Source organism: Apis dorsata, unplaced genomic scaffold (genome assembly GCF_000469605.1).
Source record: "Apis dorsata unplaced genomic scaffold, Apis dorsata 1.3 scaffold_1250, whole genome shotgun sequence".
Lineage (NCBI taxonomy): Eukaryota > Metazoa > Arthropoda > Insecta > Hymenoptera > Apidae > Apis > Apis dorsata.
In genome coordinates this window covers 26,279-34,685 of record NW_006264347.1, presented here as the reverse complement: position 1 = coordinate 34,685, position 8,407 = coordinate 26,279, and positions in this window count along the sequence as shown.

Sequence of the window (8,407 nt, the reverse complement as noted above, 5' to 3'; positions counted from 1 at the left end):
TTTTTTTTTTTCTTTTACGAAGAACTGATCTCGACAAATATCAAAATATCCTTTTCCCACTTCGATTTCAGAGTATTCGCAATGTGTTAAATTGTTTCAGTCGTAAAGAATCGTAAAGAGTCGTAAAGAGTAAAGGTTGGAGAGCTACGAAAAAAAGGATTGCTTTTCCAATTATACAATATAATCGGCGATGATGGATCAAACGATTCATCGTTCTCGAGCGGAAGCGCACTTTTGCGAACGGACTCTCTGTTTGATTTCAATTTCTCGAGAAATATAACTGAAGAGATATTTACCCGGCAATCCAAGGGGCAAGCTCTGTGCGGAAATCTAATAAATGTAATTGCACGATACGAAAGAATGAGCCAATAATGCCCATTTTCTCGAAACGTAATAAAACAAACAAGATGTATCTATGATATAATAGTTTGACGTTAAAACTGTGAACACGAAGATAAAATATTTTCTATTTATAACCACGAATATATTCGCGTTGATTCATACGCGAAATCGCATCTGTGTATCACACGTAGATGCGTGCTTCGCATAGTTATTTTGCACCAGATAAGATAATCTTTCCACGTCGACAGAGTTGGCAATAAAATCACGCGTAGAAATGGTTGATTCGTCAATCGGTCGATTTTTATCACAGCTGTGAACTTTTCCACGAACGTAACATCATAACGTACAGGTAGAAACTTTCTGGTACTCGTTCTTTGCTCGTCGGGCAAAATGTTTTCGCGAGCCGTGCTCTTACTTCTGCTCTCGTACGTTGTTCTCTGTCTGGCGGAAAAAACCACGGTACGTATTTGCCCATCTCTAACGCGTCCAATTAAGGAACGTGATAGTGCAAATATTAATTACATACCTTGTTTGCCTTATACTTCGTCTTCTCCTCGTGGTTCGATTAAAAGGCGAAATTAATAAGTTGATGAACGTATCGAGGAAATTGATCTTTTATACGATATTTCGATAATTGTCAAGTTATTGTTACGATGTATGTGTCATCACGTTATAGATCATATTTCCTATCGTAAATAATGTGTAATTCAAATAAATGAACAAATTCTTATAAAAATTGTAAATCGAGAATCTACTTTAAAAGTTACAGAGAAAAATGAATTATTCATAAATTAATATCGTTTCGTTCCAATTCAATCGTCTGCGACAATCAGAATTGCTGATACGCGGTTATATTTGTCCAGAAAAATATAATAAATAAGCCGATCGATCAATAAGATCCGACCAAGGCCTATATTTAGATTCACGAATAAAATTGCGCTAAATAATTCATTTATCGGTATCCAAAGTGTTAATACACGTGCAAACTCTGGTCACGCAAAGTTGAGCGAATTTTCGAACAGGTTTCCATTAAAGACGCGTAATGGTTTGGAACGAACGAGGCAATTCGCAACGTCGCGAAATATTAGTCGACACGTGAATACACGCTGACAAGGAAAACGTAGAGCGAAACGTTCTTCAGACACCCGTCTTCTCGCGTTAAATTCGCAAAGGGAAATTCGCGAGTAGGCGTAGAACAGGTCTCCTCGGGGGAGAAGGTTTCTAAAGCCGAAAGTTCATCCAGTTCGCATTCAGTTTTGGTCACGTGCACGATTGATCGGTTGACGCGGGAATCTCATAAGTTTTCAAAAAGTGGAAAACTTGCGTTTCCTGTCGTTGTCGCGTGATTAAGCCGTTCACGCGGCCGATATTGCGTTTCCGGGTTGCATTCAAACGAGGCAAGTTAAACGATATAAGAACTGCCCCTGTCCGGGCAACTTTTAATGAGAACACCGGGACAAACGACCGGCCAATGAAATTAACTCGATTTCGCAGAGAAATCTCGAGGTCGTGCCTTATCTTCGCGCGATACCGTTGAAATCCTCGCTCTTCGTATAGAAATTACGTAGAACGAAGGAAAATGTTCTCGAGGAATTAGGTTTCTCCCGTTTGGAATAGGAAAAGATTTGTTTTCAGATATTGAAATTTAATTGGATGGGAGTATCGTCGTGAAATAAGTTATCGGACAAATTGATAGAATTATTGGATTTTTCTCGTTCGAAGAAATAACCCGAATATCTTTTAAACATAGACGGTAGATTTATGAAAACGTGACGTGCCGGCCTAAGCCGGGAGATTTCAATTTCGATACTCGTTTATCGAGCTTCTCCCTCTCCATTGAAAAAAATAAAGGCAAATATTGTTGGAGAAAGTTATTTCGTTATTTCAATGCTTTAGGGAGAATTCTCGCGAACAATTTTCTTCGTTCCCTCGCAAAACTTCGTGTTTACATTCTAATGAATCGATGTCCGACTTTTATACGAGAGAAATATAAATCAAAGAAACTCGCCATAGGGTTAACGTGATTTTAGGAGAGAATTCTTTCCTCGAGTTTCAACATCGGAGGGAATAAGAAAGTTTCCCCTGTTCGGTTAATTACCGACCAATTCTTCGGGAAGAATGGGCCAATGTTGAAATTTTGTTTGTCTCGTTAGTTCTCGCATTTGGTTGGACGGAATAAAGGCTCAAAACTTTGGGATCGGAAACGAGGAAGAAGAACATTTTCCGGGCCTCGAAGAATATTTGCATCCTGGATTACCAAGTTTCGTTGTGTTATCGTTACTTAACGGATTAATGTTTTCTTATCCGACGCATGTTTAGAATATTAATGTCGAATAATATTCGTTTAACACTTTGAAACTCGATCGAGGATGTCGCACTTTTCCGCGAGAAGAAAAAAATTGCGCTTAACTCGAATTATTTAGATTAGAATCTTTTATACATGTTGCAGCAAGCCCCTACAGTGATAAAGACCACCATGTCCATCCCAGCGATTCTAATAACAGTGATGTTTTGCGTTTCTGCACCGGTGTTAATTGTACTTATACCCACACTTCTCTATTAGTAAGTATTTCGTGAAAAGAAAAAAAAAAAAAAAACGAAACGCTTTAGCTATATAGTACATATCCATTAATTATACGTTGAACAATAGAACGTGACGTTTTGCGTTAATGAAAGACCGTGTTCTTGACAGTGATAATCATATCATATCATATCGGTTATTAAAATCTCTTTCATTCCTCATCTCTATTTTATCGATTTAATTTTTATCATATGCAATCTATTAATCGATATAATCTCATTTCTCATATGAGTTAGATAATTTTGTTGTTCGCTTAATGTTTTTTAAATTGTAATTTAAATATCTTTTCATTATTATATTTCTTTTTTTTCTCTTTTTTGCTGCAGTAAATTCTGTGAAAAGAGCCTGAAAGACGAGATCGTCTAGAGAAGACTAGTCATCGAAACTGTCGGAACAGCGTGGACATCGTTATTGTGAAATCGTTATTTATTTATTTATATTTATTTGAATAATTTTATAATTGTACGCACATCTGTACACATAAAAGAAAAACAATTAATTGGAATGTTCAGACAAAATTCCATATTGTTAAATTCAACGAATCGAGCAATCGAATTCGGTCCAATTGTAAATATTTATTTAATTGGAAATCTCATACAATGAGAAAAAAAAAGTGCAATGATCATCGGCGCCCTCATTGCACAAATTTTTGTACTCTGATTACAAGCTAAAGATAGTTTTTGTACTTACCGTATAATTATCTAGAATAAATTATGCATCGATCCGTTGTTGAATATCTGTGACTGACGAATGATCATTCATGCTATTTTGATTAAAATTTTAAAGTTGAGGAATAATATCTTTTCAATGTCATCGTATAACGCCGAGGTAACGATAATTCGATACCATATACGCGTGTTCGTGTGCAGACCGTATCCACGTTGTATCTCGCCGATAATTTTACGAAAATGGAGAATGTCGGTTTGGATAATTACTAGAGAGTATCGGCATGTGTTTGTTAACGTTAGCCATTGAATAATAATTTTACCTGGCTAGCCACGGAATCGAATCGAAGGGTTCGAAAAATGCCGATCCATGGTTACCGATCACGACACTCGCGTTTATTTACGTGGAACGTGTCACTGTTTCGTTTAATAGAATATCTATACATGGCTCGACAAATTGATCGCAAAATTTATCATATTATTACGGAACAATGGAAAACGCGATGCTTTCCGATTCGTTTTGTTACGACATCATGGACAAAATGAAATTGTTGATAATATGTTTCATCGATTCAATCGATTCAATCTATACGCATTGGCCATTCGAAAATTTCTATAGAACTTTATTTTTTTTCGCGAAGTTATTGGATACTATTAGTTCTTTGATCAATAGTTGTTTTCTTTTCGAATTTCTTTTTTATTCATGAAAGCAATAACGCTTAGCGAAGTAAATCGTTTCAAAATTAGATTGAAGGATTAAAATTTGACTTACGTTTTATCGTTGCGACTCACGTCTCAATTTTCTCCAACATCATGATTGATTCATCATTACATCCATACAGATGAACTCAAATTTTATCGCCATAAATTCCATATAAACACTCGATTCTGTTTCATGAGAAACATATATCACTCGCATTCTGCAATTTAATTTGTAATGTAAAAATATACTTTACATTAGTATTTGTAATTACACAGAGTTGCCAACAAGAATATTCTTATATTTACTTGTGAAGCATGATATCGAATATTCATCAAATTTCAAAATTTAATGTACAATAAATTGGATATAATAATAATAATTCGAATAAACTGTTAAAATTTTTAATTTAAAAAAAATAAGTGAAAACAATCAAATAAATCAGATATAAGTCATTTATAGGATTATTAAAATTTTTCATAAATCTTGCAAAGCAAGTATGGACAGCGAAAAAGAAAATGAGCACAGTAAAAAAAAATAGAAATAATATAAAAATTGTAAAATTAAGGCTATCTCCATAGTGCGATAAATGAAACACATAGAGAAAGGATAGAAAATAATTCATCAACAATCAGCGCCATCTATTAAATGTCAAAAATATTTCTTTAAAAGAACAAGATAAAAAAATTGAATATCAATGCTTATCTCTTGAGTAAAAATATCTTTCTAAAAATATTTCTAAAAGTAATCGAGAGATGGCGCTGAATGTTAAGTCTAATATTTTCGATGCATTGACTTTAACCTGTACCAAAAATGAATATGTATAAAAAAATAAAAATAAAAATAAATTAATAACATGTCTGTATAATCGACAAACAAACATTGATTCTACTTTTGTATTTGAGTATTTTAATTAATATTAATTAATTTTAAAGTAATTATACTCTAAAAAATATTAAATACTATGTCAAAGCAAATTCTAATTCTATTATTTTGTATTATACAATACAGATACAAATTTTTATGAAATTAAATTAATATTGAGAGATGTAAAATAAAACAATCAGCAATATATCTTTTCAATATTTTTCTTTTTGTTTATTAAGTAATTCTTTTTTTAACTAATTATATAATTATATAATTAATTATATAATTATATAAATTAAATAAAAATGTTGTACTAATATCTGAGACAATTTAAAATTTGCTTTCTAATAATAAACTTTGAAAATTACTCATAAACTTTTAATTTTTTTCAATTTCTTTTAACCAAAACGTAATTTTATTATGAATTACTGAATTATAATCATTAATGATTAAATAAAACAAAATAAAAATGTATACATACGAAACTTCAAACTTTATGACAACTTTATAAGAATATGATACATATATTGGAATTTTTCTCAGCTTTGAGAATTACATGACGCCGTAGATTAAACCTGCACAAAAGAAAATCAAAATTCTTTAATAAGTAAATAAAATCTATAAAATTAAAATAATATATAATATTATATAATATATAATATTAATATTATCGTAGCAACCATGTTAAATAAAAACTCATATAAATTATCTGTACTTTGACAATCGAATTATAGGTGAATAAAGAAATCGAAATAATTTAATTGTCAAAGAATAACTAATTTTAATAATATTGAATAAAATATTAAATAAAAATATATTAATTACAATAAAGAAGCAGTTATAAAAATATATAGATATTACGCACTAAATAAACTACACACTTCGAGAAAATTTTAAAATCTAATCATTAAAAACCTGTTGTGAAATAATATCTCTCAACTGAATTTATCTAATTGCAGAAAGAATACATTCGGTAATTTGACAACAAATCAGAACGTCTTTGAACATGAACTTCCAATTTCTTGCAAATATGTTGCAAATACAATATCATACTTTCAACCTCATGCAAAATTATAAACGAAAGAGGAAGATAAAAATATATAAGTAATATATACAAGACAATTACGTATATTTTTAGAAAAGAAATATGCATCATTTAAATAATTCGGTTTCATGAAATAAAATTGATTATAATAAATTCTTTTTTTTAATACTGCTAAAAAGCTAATAGAAACATATTTTTCATATTTTTGTTAAAATAATTAAAACTACGTACTTACTTATTTTACAGAAAAATCGTTCGACTATTCGATTTGTATATCGAATTTATTAATCGTGCATTTCTAATCGTTATAAATCATTATGCCAACAAAATCATTCTGACAATTAAACAATAATTTATAAAAAAATATAAATATAATTTAAAATAAATATCAAAAATATAAAATATAAAATAAAAAATAAAAAAATATAAAATAAATATATAATATTAAAATTACAATGAAGCAATATCCGATTTCAAATTTTGTTTCGAAATATTTCGATATAAAGAAGCTATTGATGACGCAACAGATAAATGAACAATCGAAGAGCAAAGAAATTAAAAAAATTAATTACTTTCCTTCACTATATTCAATGCATTATTAAATTTGGTAATGAAGTTAACAATAATTGATAAATTTGGTAAGAATAAAAATAAAATAACTTACTTCGTAATGTCCAACGTACGTGTCTTGAGCTGGTAATGCGTCACATTGTGAGAATTTCCAACGGAAAAATGACAGAATCAGTATCATGTAGAAGCGTTCTGATTGGCTAAAGCAAAATGCTTGCTTATTCGTTCAAAATCGCGCCGAAAATTGAAATATATAATATATATTAATTACTAATATCAAAGTTCTGCAAAATCTATACTTAAAAATATAATAAAATTATTAAACTTAATTTAATAAAATAGTAAAATTAAGTAAGAAAAATAATAATAAATTGTATAATTTAATATAAAGATTAATTAAATCTAAATAATAAATTAAATAATAAATCTAAAGTAAAAAAAGAAACTTAATAGAAAACATATATTTATAAAAAAGAAAACATAACAAAATTTAAATATATTTAAAAAAGTTAGAAAATAAAAATAATTAAATTTGATAAAATTAAAATTTAAGAATTCAATTTTAATTGTTAAATAAATTATAGAAATCTGAAACATAAGAAAATAATATAATATAAAAATCAATCAATTATAATTAATATATATGTGTATATATATATTAACTATATATTAACTTTTTTTTTAGTCATCATTTTTTTTCTTTTGTCATCAATCTTTTTTGATATCTTCTTCTGACTTCCTTCCATTCTTATTCTCATTTTTTATTTATCATTATTCTTTTTCTTTGCTATTTTCCTTCTCCTTTTTTATCCGTTTTTTTTTCTTTTTCATTATTATCCTCATCTTTCTTTTTTTATCATCTCTCTCCTTCTTGTTTTATCATCTACATATACCATTTTGTTTTGTGTCTTCTGTTTTGTTACTCTTTTTGGTCATCATTCTCGCATTTTTTTTGTTATTAAAATCTTCTTTGTTATATCCTCCATTTCCTTTGACATTCTTCTTCTTACCTAAGAAAAGGAAAAGAAGGAATTAATATAAAAAAAATAAAAAAAGGATAAATATATGAAATAAAAAGATTTTGTAAAGATGGATAAGAGGAGGAATTGATAAAACTGAGAAGGAAGAGGAATTAATAAAAAATAGAGAAGTAGAAGTTAATAAAGGATGATAGAAAAACAAATCCATAAAAAAAGAAGGAAGAAGAATTAATAAAAGATAGTAGAAAAAGAAATTGATAAAAAAGAAGAATGATAAAGAACATGGAAAAGATAGATGACAAAAGAAAAAAAGACAAAAGAAGAGAAAAGAGAATAATCAAAAAAAATAACTAACAAAGAAGAATGATGATAAAAAAAATGGAAAATAATAAAGAAGAGTGGAGAATAACAAAAGAAGGAAGAAAATAAAAAAGAGAAATGGATAAGAATAAAAAAAAGAAAATAACAAGTTAAAACATATAAAAGTAATATAACACAAAAATTAATTAAATCAAAAAATATAACAAAGAATTATTAATATATATTAATATCAATAATATATAATATTTATATAATAATATATAAAAATTTATATAATAATATATAATATTTTGAATAAAATTAAATAAAACATAAAAAGGAATTAATATAGAATAA